This window comes from Chiloscyllium plagiosum, chromosome 1, assembly GCF_004010195.1.
Source record: "Chiloscyllium plagiosum isolate BGI_BamShark_2017 chromosome 1, ASM401019v2, whole genome shotgun sequence".
NCBI classification, from domain to species: domain Eukaryota; kingdom Metazoa; phylum Chordata; class Chondrichthyes; order Orectolobiformes; family Hemiscylliidae; genus Chiloscyllium; species Chiloscyllium plagiosum.
Window position 1 is genome coordinate 61,504,715 of NC_057710.1, and position 14,340 is coordinate 61,519,054.

A 14,340-nucleotide genomic window follows, 5' to 3' on the forward strand; every position below is an offset into this window, starting at 1 on the left:
ACAGATAAATCCCCTGGACCGGATGAGTTGCATACCAGGCTGCTGTCATGGGAGGAAATTGCAGGGGCTCTGACAAATTTCTAATTTTCCTCTGGCCAGAGGACTGCAAGATGGCAAATGTGGTTCCACTTTTCAAGAAGGGTTGTAGAGATGAACCAAGCAATTACAGACTGGTGATTTCCATGGATTCTGGATTAGTGGTGCTTGAAGAGCACAGCAGTTCAGGCAGCATCCAGGATGCTGCCTGAACTGCTGTGCTCTTCCAGCACCACTAATCCAGAATCTGGTTTCCACCATCTGCAGTCATTGTTTTTACCTTGGTGATTTTCATGTCAGCGATGGAGAAACTATTGCAGAATTAATATGAGCAAATTAGTACCCATTTTGAAAAGCATGGGTTAATTAGGATAATCGAGAAGGGCATTGTCAGAGGAAGGATATGCCCAACAAAATTGTAAGTTTTTGAAAATGTGATCAAGTGTATGGATGAGGGAGGTTCAGTTGATGCAGTTTATTTGAATTTTAGAAAAGCTTTTGACAAGGTCCCACATGAGAGACTAATTGATAAGGTTAAAAAGCATGGAATTGATGGAAACCTGATGAGATTGATCAGAAACTGGCTTAGTAATAGGATGCAATGGGTAGTGGTAGAAGGATATTTGAGTGACTGAAGGCCAGTGTCCAGTGGTGTAATTTGCATAAATGATATCGATGAAAATGTCGGGTAAATATTAAACAAACTTGCAGACAGCACCTAGATTGCTGGAGTGGTTAATAGTTGGGAAGATAGTTGTAGGTTACAGGAAGATAGGTATAGGTTGGTCAGAGAGGCAGATCTGTGGCAGCTGGTACTTAATCCTGATTGGAAGTACAAATCCCCTTGACTGGGTGGATGTTTCTTCTCTTGGGGGAGATTCTAGAACAAAGGATCATAAAAATAAGTGTTCCCCATTTAAAACAAATGAGGAAACATTTTTTTCTCTGAATGTTTAGATGGTTTTGAATTCCCCCTCAAATGGATGCAGAATACATAATTTTTTTTAAGGCAGAAGTCAATAGATCCTTGATTACCAAGATGTAGAGGATGCAATGGCCAAGTGTTTTTATTGCTGGATTGTTAATCCGGTGACCCAAGTCATGTTCTGAGGACCCAGGTACAAATCCTGCCGTGACAGATGGTGGAATTTGAATTTAATAAATATCTGGAATTAAGAGTCTATGATGACCGTGAAACCATTGTCGATTGTCAGGAAAAGCCCATCTAGTTCACTAATGTCCTTTGAGGGAAGGAAACTACCATTCTGACCTGGTCTGACCTACGTGTGATTCCAGACCCGCAGTAATGTGGTTGACTCTTAACTGCTCCCCTGGGTAATTAGGTGGGCAATACATGTTGGCCCTGTCAGCAACTCCCTCACCTCATGAATGAGTAAAAAAAACAAGAGCATGAAACATTATTGAGAAATGCAGAAATATCGAGTTGAGGTTAAAATCAGATCCAGCCATGATTCTGTTGAATGGTGGAGCACGCCCAAAGGGCCAAATAGCCTACTCTTGTTAATTGCTGTGATAATATAAGCCTTCTATCTGCCAATAACTATGCGATTGGCTCTTGGATAGCTAGGGGTGTGAATAACACAGGCAGAAGCCATCAGACCTCCAGTCTTTTTTCCGCAACACCCACTTTTGTAAGTTTTCAGGGGAGCTTATAAAGTGGTTCAAATTTTAATGAATAAATCTGTATGTCGGCAGTTCATAATTGTTTACCTCCAGCTAGAATCTATTTACTGCAATGCGTCATGTTTTTTGTTAAGAATAGAAATCTAGTCCATGCTTACTACCAACCTGGGACTGAAAGCAAGGCGAAAAAGGGAATTCTGACTTTGTTTGAAGATCTTTAACGTTTCTAACTCCAGGAACGTCGCCATTTTAATTTCGAGCATGCTACCCCGATGAGGCACAACAGCTCTACTTATGTCATTGCTACCAATGCAGATCATGTCAAGTGTATCCATTCTGTCCCACTGCAAATTATTCTCCAGCCCAAACCCTGGAAGCTGGAAGTCAACAGTACCATTTGAGCCCATGCTCTTTGCTGCTGTATCGATCTGATTTATGATACTGTCCCTTGCTATTTCCATACCCCTTTTTGATCCTTCTACTTGAATGACTTCTTATACCATGGTGTTAATTCATTTACCCTGCAGCCCCTAATTCTCATCCGAGGATGCTGAAAGAACTCTTCATCTGTTGGATGTTTACAAAGAATGAGACTCCTGCTTTCTGGGTCTAACACCTGCCTCATTTGCAGTCGGACCCTCCTGTCCCTGAGCACTGGCCAAATCAGTTAACTATTTAAAGGGTTGTGATAAGTTCTGGAATAAAATGACCAGGTTAGTCTTGCCTTCCCAGCTGTTACATGGCCGCGATTTCTCTGACTCTGAGCTGACAATCCTGCAGTACATTCACTTACTACCAACATGTTTGCCCAGGATTAACTGGCATCCTGAACACCCCAGAAGCTGCATTTGCAGCACTTCACCTGAATTGACCTCTTTATTGCATGTTAATGAGTTAAAATATTTTAGTCATAATAAAGAAATGTTTCGAGTTAATTTTATACTGTCAGTAAACTTCACCAATATTGGTTAAAGGGCTTTAAAACCTATTTGTAGAAATCTTTTCATGCAGCTTGGTATCAACACTTTATCTGATAATGCCTATATGGATTTTAATGCATTCATGTACAAATGACTATCCTAATAGTCTGCTAGTCATGTGATCTTAACCATGAGATGCACCCCCTCTTGGCAGACAACTTGAGTTTCATTTCAATAAAGCCCTTGTGTTAAACGCATTACTGTGTTGTGTACTTGAAACATGGTGTAAGAAGAGGCACTAAGGTGAATGTCCAGGGCTGAAATAAAAACAAACCTTCAGAGCAGTGAGCTGACACTGAAAATAACTACGAAGACCACATTGAAAACACCACAAGAGAAGATGATAGCAACTTTTCCTCTACCAATTCCTGTTCAAATTACTGGAGTTTTGAGCTAAATTGCCTGAGAGTGAAGAGTTTGTCTCCGATCAGAAATGTGTACTTAAACCCCTGAAGAGGTTGTTTAAAACTTGCATGGGCTTAGGTGCACAGTAAGGAAGCTATTGCAGATCCACTCTAACCATTATAGTCAAAAGTATTGGATAGAGGGACTTTATTCTGAGCATTACATGAGTCATGTTTTGGGCATTGCACCAGGTGTGTGTTTTGGCAGTGATATAAATGCTGTCTTATTAATTTTCAATTTATGAAGGAGTGTTTTGCATTTGTATTTTGTGTTTAAACATCTTTGAATTGATGTTATAAATAGTTTATCTTTGTTCCTTTTGTAAGCAAACTTTTATTGTTAAAAGCAAAATCTATTGCATTGCATGCTTATGTTTCATTGAGGGACCACTTCATTAAAATTAAAACGAACAATAATATGAGCTATCAAGTAGCAAGACCATGATATGCAGAAGCAAAATTAGGCCATTCATGCCATTTGAATCTGCTCCGCTGTTAAATTGTGGCTGATCCATTTCTCAACCCCATTAGCTTGCCTTCTCTGTAAGCCTTGATGCCCTTACTAATCCAAGACCTATCTACCTCTTTTGTAAATACATTCAATAACTTAGCCTCCAGAGCCCTGTGTGGCAATAAGTTCCACAAAGCCACCACCCTCTGGCTGAAGAAATTGCTTTTCATTTCTGTTCTAAAGGTTTGCCCCTTCACCCTGAGACTGTGCCCTAGTTATTAGTCTCTTCTACTAATGGAAGCATCTTCTCCATGCATGTTATAGTACCCTGTAAGTTTCGATCATCCTTTGAAACTCAATTGAGTACAGCCCCAGAGTCTTTAACTGCATCTCATTCTGACCAGCCACTCATCCCTGAGATCATTCTTGTAAGCCTCTTCTGGATCCCCCATCAATGCCAGCATATCTTAGCTTTGAAACGGGACCCAAAAAGTCTCTGTGTGGCAGTGGGCGAGGACAAGGGGGAGTTCAGGCCATTCTGGTTATGCAGTTCACAAGGATTTTGTCCAGCATGATTCAGGTGGAGCCCCTCCCTCATTGCCCAATGCTGGTGTCTATATCCCATGAAATTGAACCTGTTTTGCCCACATTAATGTTTGAATGACATATTTACCTCTTTAATCTTGGTTGCTCTGTGCCAATTTGTGGCTCAGGGAGTAATCCAAACATTATTATCTTTGCGATGCTGCTTTTTAAGTTACGCCCTAGCTGCTCAGATTCCCTCAGCTGAAACTCTTTCCTCTACCAACCTCTATCATTGGTACCTATGTGGACCATGTCAACTGGATTGTTTCTGTTCCACTTAAAATTCCTCTGCAGCTTAGGTGAAACATCCTGAATGTGGGAAAAAGGCAGGTGGCATTGCCTTCAGGACTCTCGATCCTGGCCATAGAATAGTGTCTGTTCCCCTGAGTACACTATCCCCGATTATGAAGACAATTGTCTTTTCTCCTCCCTCTTGAATAGCGTCCTGCATCATGCTGTTGTGATCAATTTGACGATAAGACATCAGAGCAGAAATTAGCCCATTCAGTCCATCGAGTCTGCTGTGCCATTATATCATGACTGATAAGTTTCTCAACCCCTTTCTCCCACTTTATCCCTGTAACCCTTGATCCCATTGATACTCAAGAAGCTATCTATTTCAGTCTAAAATACACTCAATGACCAGGCCCAAACAGACTTCTGTGGCAATGAATTCCACACATTCACCATCCTGTGGCTGAAGAAGTTTCTCCTTATCGCCATTCTAAAAGGTCTTCCCTTTACTCTAAGTCCATGGCCTTGGGTCCTATTCTCTCCGACCAATGAAACATCTTCCCAACATCTACTTTGCCCAGTCCATTCAGTATTCTGTAAATTTGAATGAGATCCCCCCATCCCCTCATCCTTCTAAACTCCATCAAGGATAAATCCAGAGTCCTCAAGCATTCCTCATATGTTACGCTTTTCATTCTTGGGACCATTCTCATGAACCTCCTCTGAACATGCTCCATGGCCCAGTATATCCTTTTTGAGAAATGGGGCCCAAAACTGTGCACAATACTCCAAATATTGTCTGACCAGAACTTTCCAGAGCATCAGAAGTACATCTGTGCTTTTATCTTCAAGTTCTCTCAAAATAAATGCCATCATTGCATTTACTTTCCTAACTACGAACTCAATCTGCAAGTTTACCTTCAAAGAATCCTGGACTAGAACTCCCAAGTCTCTTTGTACTTCAGGCTTCTGAAATTTCTCCCCATTTAGAAAATAGTTCATGCCTCTATTCTTCCTACCAAAGTGCATGACCTCACATTTTGCCACTTCTTTGCTCACTCTCCCAACCTGCCCAAATCCTCAATGCTACCTGTCCCTCTAATTATCTTTGTATCATCTGCAATATAGCCAGAATGCCCGCAGTTCCTTCATTTAGATTGTTAATGTATAAAGTGAAAAGTTGTGGTCTCAACACTGAGCCTTGTGGAACACCACTTGTCACCAGCCGCCATTCTGAAAAGGACCTTTTTATCCACACACTCTCTACTTTTTGTCAGATAGCCAAGCTTCTATCCCTGCTAGCACCTTGCCTCTAACACCATGCGCCCTTCTCTTACTCACTAAACTCTGTGCAATACTTTGTTACCTTGATGCTCCGGTAGATAACATCATTGGCTGTCCTTGGTCAAACCTGCTCGTTACTTCATCAAAGAATTATAGCAGACTTGTCAGGCATGACCTCCCCTGAATGAAAGTATGCTGTCTTGGCTCTATTTTACCATATACTTCGAAGCATTTAGAAATCTCATCCTTCACAATTGATTCTAGGATCTTACCCATGACCAAGATAAGGCTAATCAGTCTATCATTTTTTTGTCTTTTGCCATATCCCCTTCTTAAAATGGTTTCACGTTAGCGATTTTCCAATCCTCTGGGACCTTCCCTGGCTCATTCCTGAGAAGATCACCACTAACGCCTCCACTGTCTCTTCAGCTATCTCCCTTGAAACTCTGAGGTGTAGTCTATCTGGTCTAGATGATTTATCCATACCGAGACCATCTTCCCAACATCTACTTTGTCCAGGCCATTCACTATTCTGTCAAATGCCTACAAGCATACTTTAGTTGTTGTGGCATTCTCAACACTGTTACGAACAACAATGGCCCTCCGTTCATGAGTGAAGAATTCAGTCACTTAATCGAAGGTTGAAAAATTCAACATCAATCCTCATTTCCAAACTACTAGTCAAATGGAAAGGCTGTCAGTGAAAATCACCAGGGCCATCATAAAGAAATTATCCAGGCTACATGAACATCAACTAGCCACAAAACGCATGACCCTTTTTCGCGAATATCCTTATACACAGATAAGGAAGGACACCAGTTCAATTGGGACAACACATCCGTCCTAAGACAAGGCAAGCAGAGACGTGCATGAGAATTCCTAGAAGCATGCCAGCCTAACTGGAACGCTATCAAAAACACATTGACTTGGACCCCATTTATCACCCCCTGAGAAAAAGAACAGGAAATGACATCACCCATCCAAAGAAACTCAAAGATATAAATCGAAAGCAGGAAACATCAGCAGTGCTTTGTCTGGAGACTCACTGAAAATGTTACCTAGTATGGTGATGAAACGTCTAAAAATGAACCTTCCAGCTCAGCAAGCAAACCTACATCCAGAACCTCAACCTGAGCTACAAATCTTAACAAAAGTTGCTAATGTCAAGCTGCAAATGCTATATTTCTAATAGCCAAAAAAGATCTCATATTAGTAGTAGTGAGTGAGTTTTATATATTTGTGAAAAAAAAAAGCAAAATGGCAGAAAGCCAAATTTCATTTTGGCAAGACTACTAAACCATTGAGTATTGGAGAGCCATTCACAGTGCAAACATTCAACAATCTTAATGAAAGCCAGTACAACTTTGGACCTGCGTGGAGCAGTTGCCACCTCAATCAGTAGTGGTGGAAGTGGGCCAATTATACCGTCATGACTGCTGGCACATGCATCCAACAGCAGAAGTGCAGACAGCTGATGAGGAAGCAGTGAATGCGCCACTTCCACTGACACAAATCAACCATCAGACCCAGATATCCATAGAAATGTCACGGGAATAACACACCCTGGTGAAATATATCCAGATGAACAGCCAACAACAACATGCAAATGTACCACGAAGACCAGCATGATTTAAGGACTGTGCCCAATGAATACACAAATTCTAATGGAAATAATGAACATTTGAGACAGAAGAGTAGTATATTTTGTTGTACCTTGGGTAAATTAAAAATGTACAAGCTGCTGCTGCTTTTTTAGGTCTGCAGGGGGATGTTTGGAGTGATAGGCAATCATCATGTAAGATTGTCTGACCTCGTCTGCTGTAGTCATATGGCCTTGACAACAAGGCAGACATTCTGTAGGAAACATCTTAAGCTTCACTTCAATCAAGTCCTCGTATTGAACACCATGCTTTCTGTATAGTCGAAATGTGATGTTTTTACTGTGTTAAATACTGTAATTACTGTGGTATATTAATGCAAGTTGTTTTTAATTGCCGTTAAGGCCACTACTAGATGCCTAAGCAAGAAAATAACTAGTGGAACAGAAAGATTAAAAGGCCTTTTCTTCTCTCTTACCAGATAAATTTAACACCTATGTGACACTGAAAGTACAGAATGTAAAAAGTACTACAATAGCAGTACGAGGAGATCAGCCTTGTTGGGAGCAAGACTTCATGTTGTAAGTATTGATTTAACAAACAGATGGTCCATCTCAACCAGAATGCAAAAAAGAGGATTTGTTTTGTCACAACTGAAAACTTAACAAAAACTAGCATTGGAAACCAATGGAACGATGAGAAGTTGCCAGGCCTGCGCGTTAGAGATTGCTGAGACAAAGAGAGGAGCAAATGGCAAAGCAGTTGACAGAAATTCTCCAGGCCCCTCTGGATACAAAATTAATCACAGGAATTTCAAATGTGACACAGTTCTAGAATCATACAGCATGGAAAAAGACCCTTCAAGTCCAACCAGTCCACGCCCACCATGATCCCAAACTGAGCTAGTTCCATCTGCCAGTTACTTAAGAAAGGGGCGAAGTCTGCACCTTCTGGCTTAGTCTATCAGCTTGACGTCAGTAGTGGGAAAACTGATGGGAGGCCATAGTACAGGGGAAAACAAATTAATATTTTATAGTCAACCTGGCTCTGTCGAGTGTAGGTCATGTCTGACAAATTTGAGTTATTTGATGAGGTGCCATAGGCAGTGGACAAGGCAAGTGTTGTAGATACTGTGTATTTGGACTTCCAGAGGCATTCCGATGTAGTACCACATGGCAGGTTGGTTAGTAAATTAGAAATATTTGAGTTTTGTAAGTCTTTGACAACATGGATTAAAAGATAGACTAAGATAGTAAATAGAAGGCAGACACCAGGCAAATGAATTTCAATACAGAGCAATGTGAGGTAAGCCACTTTGGTAGAGGAAACATAGAGACAATACAGGCTCAATGCTACATATTTGAGTAGAGGACAGGAGCAGAGGAGTTTGGGGTTCATGTTCATAATTCTTTGAAGGTGGCCAGTTAAGTTGAAACAGCTGTTAAGAGGGCTTAGGGGATCCTTGGATTTATAAATAGAGGCATAGAGTATAAAAGCAAGGAAGTAATGCTACATACATAAATGATGTGGAGATGCCAGTTGGACTGGGGTGGATAAGTTAAAAATCTCACAGCACCAGTTTATAGTCCAACAGGTTTATTTGGAAGTAGCCAGTTTATAGTCCAACAGGTTTAAATGTCTGTACAAATCATTGGTCAGACCACATTTGGAATATTGTGTTCAGTCTGGACATCTGATATAATAAGGTATGTTAAAGCCCTGGAGAGAGCACAAAGGATACTTTGTAGACTGATATCAGGAATGAGGAATTTTAAATGCAAGCAAAGATTAGAGAAATTGAGATTATTATCCTTGAAGCAGAGAGATTAAGAGGTGACCTTTTGATGTGTTCAAAATTATGAACGGTTTTTGACAGGGTAAGAAGAATATTATCCTGTTCGCATTTGATGGTATTTCAGTAATTTAAGGTCACAATTTCAAGATCGACAGCAAGACAGTTAAGAGCGAGTTGAGGAGAAACCTCTTCACTTAAAGTTAATATTTGGACTGAAAACAAAATAATGCTAGAAATCAGTGGGTCAGGCCACATCCATGGAGAGAGAGCAAGCTAACGTTTTGAGTCAAGATGATTCTTCATCAGAGCTGACATGAAGTGTGGAGGCGCAGCAGTTATCCTGTGGTGGGGGGGTGGGGAGGAGGAAGAAGGTTGCTGATAGCCTCTCTCCCCCAACACTCCAGTTCTCCGCCCTGCTCCTTTTGCCCCCTCCACCCGTCACATGAGCTCTGACAAAGGGTCATCTCAACTCAAAGTGTTAGCTCTCTCTCTCTCTCTCCATGGATGGTGCCTGACCTGTTGTGATTTCCAGCACTTGTTTTCAGTACAGATTCCAGTAGTAATTTGCTCTGACTTGTTAAGATTTAGAATGCACTGCCTTGGAGAAAGGTGGAGGCAGATTCCATATGAGGATTCCAAAGAAAGCCTGATCAATATTTGGAAGTTAATGAATTGAGAAGGCTACGGAGGCAGGGCTGGAAAATGGGACTAACTGGGTAGCTCTTACAGGAGCCAGTGCAGTCACAATTGGGTTGAATGGCTTCCTCCTGTACTGTAAATTCTTTAAATTATTTCTAAGATTCTTCATGAAGACTTCATCTCTTTAAGAATTACCTTGAGAAAGTAGGTCACTGACAAATTCAGATCTTCATGATTGCTTGCCTGATTGTAGACTTTGAAGATTACCTGTTTCAGTAATTTGGTGCAGTTTAGTTTTCTAAATTGAAAATCATGATATGATTTCTAATAACAAAAATCAACATTGATCTATTAAAATGAATTTGGGAGTTCCAGGCTATTGCCAAAACTTCCCAACTTTGCCTTTGAAAAAAAGTCAATCATATTTCTTACAGTTTTTAAAATCCAATAATTGGTCCAGAGTGGGTACTATGCAATGGTGGTACATGTGACACATTTCCATCTGTTACATCATATGTTGCTTTGGAAATGAGGTTGGGAATGTAAAACGCGACATAATGCTGAATCCCACTTGCAGAAAACACTGAATATCAGCAAGATTGTTGTTTTACTTGTTGCTAAATGAGTTGTCTTAATGATTTGATCTTTTTTGGTTAATTGTTTTGGGTAAAAATTGAAATAAAGATTTTATTGTGCTTTTATACCTGATATCTAATTATAAGTTTCCATACATTAGGGTTTGATATTTTGTTTAACTTGTTAGAATAAATGTCTTAACAAGGTGCGATATTTCTCATTTTGTATTTTCCCTTCTGCTCTGTGTCTTGGGTGCTTGATCTGTGAAAAATAACGACTGTGCCATAACATTCTGACTTTATGTTGTGTACTGCGGTCCTATCAATAAGTGGCTCAGGTTTTTTGAAAATTAATTTGCAATGTGAAACATGGAAATAAATAATTCACATGGTTTAGGTTTTAAAATACCCAGAAAGCTTTAGGTTCTGGAAAATGTGAGGAAAGAACAATTGAGCTGATTCAGGTCATTCAAACAATTTTAGTTTTTTTTTAATTAATTGAAAGTGTTTTCAAAGATGCTTAGGTATAATTTGGTTCTGTCAAATGAAGATGGTTGATAAGTAATGACTTGGTAAAATAGAATTTACATATTGCTAAAAGGTGAATCAAAACGTTTTGCACTCATCAGGAAATTGTTGCAAGAAACAGACTTGGAAAAAAGGGCATCAATTTATACAATGTGAGAAGATTGACAGTTAAATGTTTCTGTTGAAACCCATATTAGTGATGGCTGAACTTTCCCTGAACAAAATAAATTGGTGAGCTTTTTTCAATTCTGTGTCTTCTGTCCTAATGCAAAGCCTAAAGCTTTGACGGAGTCTTTTGAGCAACGTTGAAGATGCTTTTTTCCCTTTGCTGGTTAGATTATACAGAAAAGATAATCATAGAGTCATAGAGATGTATAGCACGGAAACAGACCCTTCGATCCAACTCTTCCGTGCAGACCAGATATCCCAACCTAATCTAGGCCCATTTGCCAGCACTTGCACCATATCCCTCTAAACCTTTCCTATTCATATACCCATCCAGATGCCTTTTAAATGTTACAATTGCACCAGCCTCCACCACTTCCTCTGGCAGCTCATTCCGTACACGTACCACCCTCTGCATGAAAAGGTTGCCCCTTAGGTCTCTTTTATATCTTTCCCCTCTCACCCTTAATCTATGCCCTCAAGTTCTGGATTCCCCCACCCCAGGGAAAAGACCTTGTCTACTTATCCTATCCATGCCTCTCATGATTTTATAAAACTCTGTAAGGTTACCTCTCAGCCTTCGGTGCTGCATGGAAAACAGTTGAGGCCTATTCAAATTCTCCCTATAGCTCAAATCCTCCAACCCTGGCAACATCCTTGTAAATCTTTTCTGAACCCTTTCAAGTTTCACAACATCCTTCTGATAGGAAGGAGACCAGAACTGCACACGATATTCCAAAAGTGGCCTAACCAACATCCTGCATAGCTGCAACATGACCTCCCAACTTCTAAACTACATACTCTGACCAACAAAGGAAAGCATACCAAGCGCCGCCTTCACTATCCTATCTACTGCGACTGTACTTTTAAGGAGCTATGAACTTGCACTCCTAGGTCTCTTTGTTCAGCAACAATCCCGAGGATCTTACCTTTAAGTGTATAAGTCCTGCTAAGATTTGCTTTCCCAAAAGTGTAATCTGAGGTAACCTTCTTCGCTGTCCACTACATCTCCAATTGTGATGTCATCTGCAAACTTAGTGACTATATCTCCTATGTTCATATCCAAATCCTTTATATAAATGACAAAATGTAGTGGACCCAACATCGATCCTTGTGGCACTCCACTGGTGACAGGCTGCAGTCGAAAAAACAACCCTCTACCACCATCCTCTGTCTTCTGCCTTTGAGCCAGTTCTGTATCCAAATGACTAGTTCTCCCAGTATTCTGTGAGATCTAACCTTGCTAACCAGTCTCCCATGGGGAACCTTGTGGAACCCCTTGCTGAAGTCCATATAGATCACATACACTGCTGTGCCCTCATCAATTCTCTTTGTTACTTTGTCAAAATCAAGTTTATGAGACATGATTTCCCACATACAAAGCCATGTTGACTTTCCCTAATCAGTCCTTGCCTTTCCAAATACATGTAAATCCTGTCCCTCAGGATTCCTTCCAACAACTTGCCCACCATGACATCAGGCTCACTGGTCTACAGTTCCCTGGCTTGTCCTTATCACCTTTCTTAAATATTGGTAGCACGTTAGCCAACCTCCAGTCTTCTGGCTCCTCATCTGTGACTATCTGTGGAACAAATATCTCAGCAAAAGGCCCAGCAATTCTCTAGCTTCCCACAGTGTTATAGGATACACCCTGATCAGGTCCTGGAGATTTATCCGCCTTTATGCGTTTCAAGACATCCAGCACTTCCTCCTCTGTAATATGGACATTTTTCAAGATGTCCCCATCTACATCCCTACATTCTCTATCTTCCTTGTTCTTTTCCAAAGTAAACACTGCTGCAAAATACTCGTTTAGTATCTCCCCCCCATCTCCTGCGGCTCCCACAAAAGCTGCCTTGCTGATCTTTGAGGGGCCCTGTTCGCTCCCTGGTTATCCTTCAGTCCTTAATGTATTTGGATTCTCCTTAACCGTATTTTCAAAAGCTATCTTATCAAATTGTATATCTCTAGTTTTTCTTTCTTCCCCTGTTTGTTTTGAGTTCTAAAGATGGTATCGATCAGACTTGAAATGTTAATTATGCTTCTCTCATCACTGATGCAGCCAAACCTGCTGAGTCTCTCCTGCATGTTTTTTTTTATTTGTAAATTTGTTGTGATCAAAATGCGCAGATTGCTTGGAAGTGGAATGTCTCCTTGTCTGGGTGGAAGCAGAGGAATTGGGGGAATGGGATTGAGTTCTTGCAGGATACTGGGTGAGAGGAGTTGTAGTCCAAGTAGTTAGGGGAGTCTGTGGGTTTATAGCAAACATCCGTATGGAGACTGTTGCCAGAGATGGAAATGGAGAGGTCAAGAAAAGGGAGGGAGGTGTCCGAGATGGACCAAGTGAATATGAGGGCAGGGTGGAAATTGTGGGCAAAGTCGAACTGCTCCAGTTCAGCCGAAGTGCATGATGTGGCACTGATGCAGCCATCGATGTGATGGTGAAAGAGTTGGGGCAGAATGCCTGCGTATGTACTGAACAGGGACTGTTTGACATAGCCAACAAAGAGGCAGGCTTAGCTAAGGCCCATCTGAGTGTCCATGGCCACCCCCTGGATTTGGAGGAAATGGGAAGAATTAAAGGCAAAGTTAGTGGGAACTGGATGGGTCTGTTGGAGAGGAAAAATCTGAAAGCCTGAAGGCCATTCTTATCAGGTATGGACGTGTATAGGGCAACATGTCCATCATGGAGATGAAGTTTTGGGGGCCAGGGAATCGGAAGTTACTAAAGAGCTGGAGAGTGTGGTTAGTGTCGCAGATGTAAGTGGTAAGTATGTGAACCAAGGGGGAGAGGATGGAGACGAGTTGGACAAGATGAATTTGGTGGGGCAAGAGTATGCAGAGAGGATGGATCAGCTGGTTTAGTTGGCCTTGTGGATCTTGGGAAGCAGGTTGAACCGGTAGTGCGGCAGTGGGGGGGCTATGAGATTGGTGGCAGTGGAGAGGAGATCACCGGAGGCAATGAGGTCACAGACAATATGAGTGATTTTGGCTTGATGGGCCACAGTGGGGTCGTGATCAAGGGGGTGGTGGGTAGGATGTGGTGTCAGAGAGCTAGCGTTTGACCTCTGACATAAACTCCCCACCTACGTTCGGGACACCACCCATGCCCTCCACCTCCTCCATGATTTTCGCTTCCCCGGTCCCCAACGCCTTATCTTCACCTTGGACATCCAGTCCCTGTACACCTCCATCCCTCATCACGAAGGACTCAAAGCCCTCCGCTTCTCTCTTTCCCGCCGTACCAACCAGTACCCTTCCACTGACACCCTCCTTCGACTGACTGAACTGGCCCTCACCCTGAACAACTTCTCTTTCCAATCCTCCCACTTCCTCCAAACGAAAGGAGTAGCCATGGGCACCCGCATGGGCCCCAGCTATGCCTGTCTCTTCGTAGGATATGTGGAACAGTCCATCTTCCG

At 41.6% G+C, this 14,340-nt stretch overlaps 1 protein-coding gene across 8 annotated transcripts in view; it reads left to right on the forward strand.

Annotated features, from left to right (window-relative positions):
• The window catches only part of LOC122548946 (protein unc-13 homolog B-like), a 643,343-nt gene that overhangs the window by 184,219 nt on the left and 444,784 nt on the right, over window positions 1-14,340 (forward strand). For all 8 annotated transcript variants that reach the window (XM_043687965.1, XM_043687956.1, XM_043687983.1 and 5 more), the window contains one exon: window positions 7,698-7,797. The gene's annotated coding sequence lies outside the window, so the exon portion shown is untranslated. The remainder of the gene's footprint in view (window positions 1-7,697; window positions 7,798-14,340) is intronic.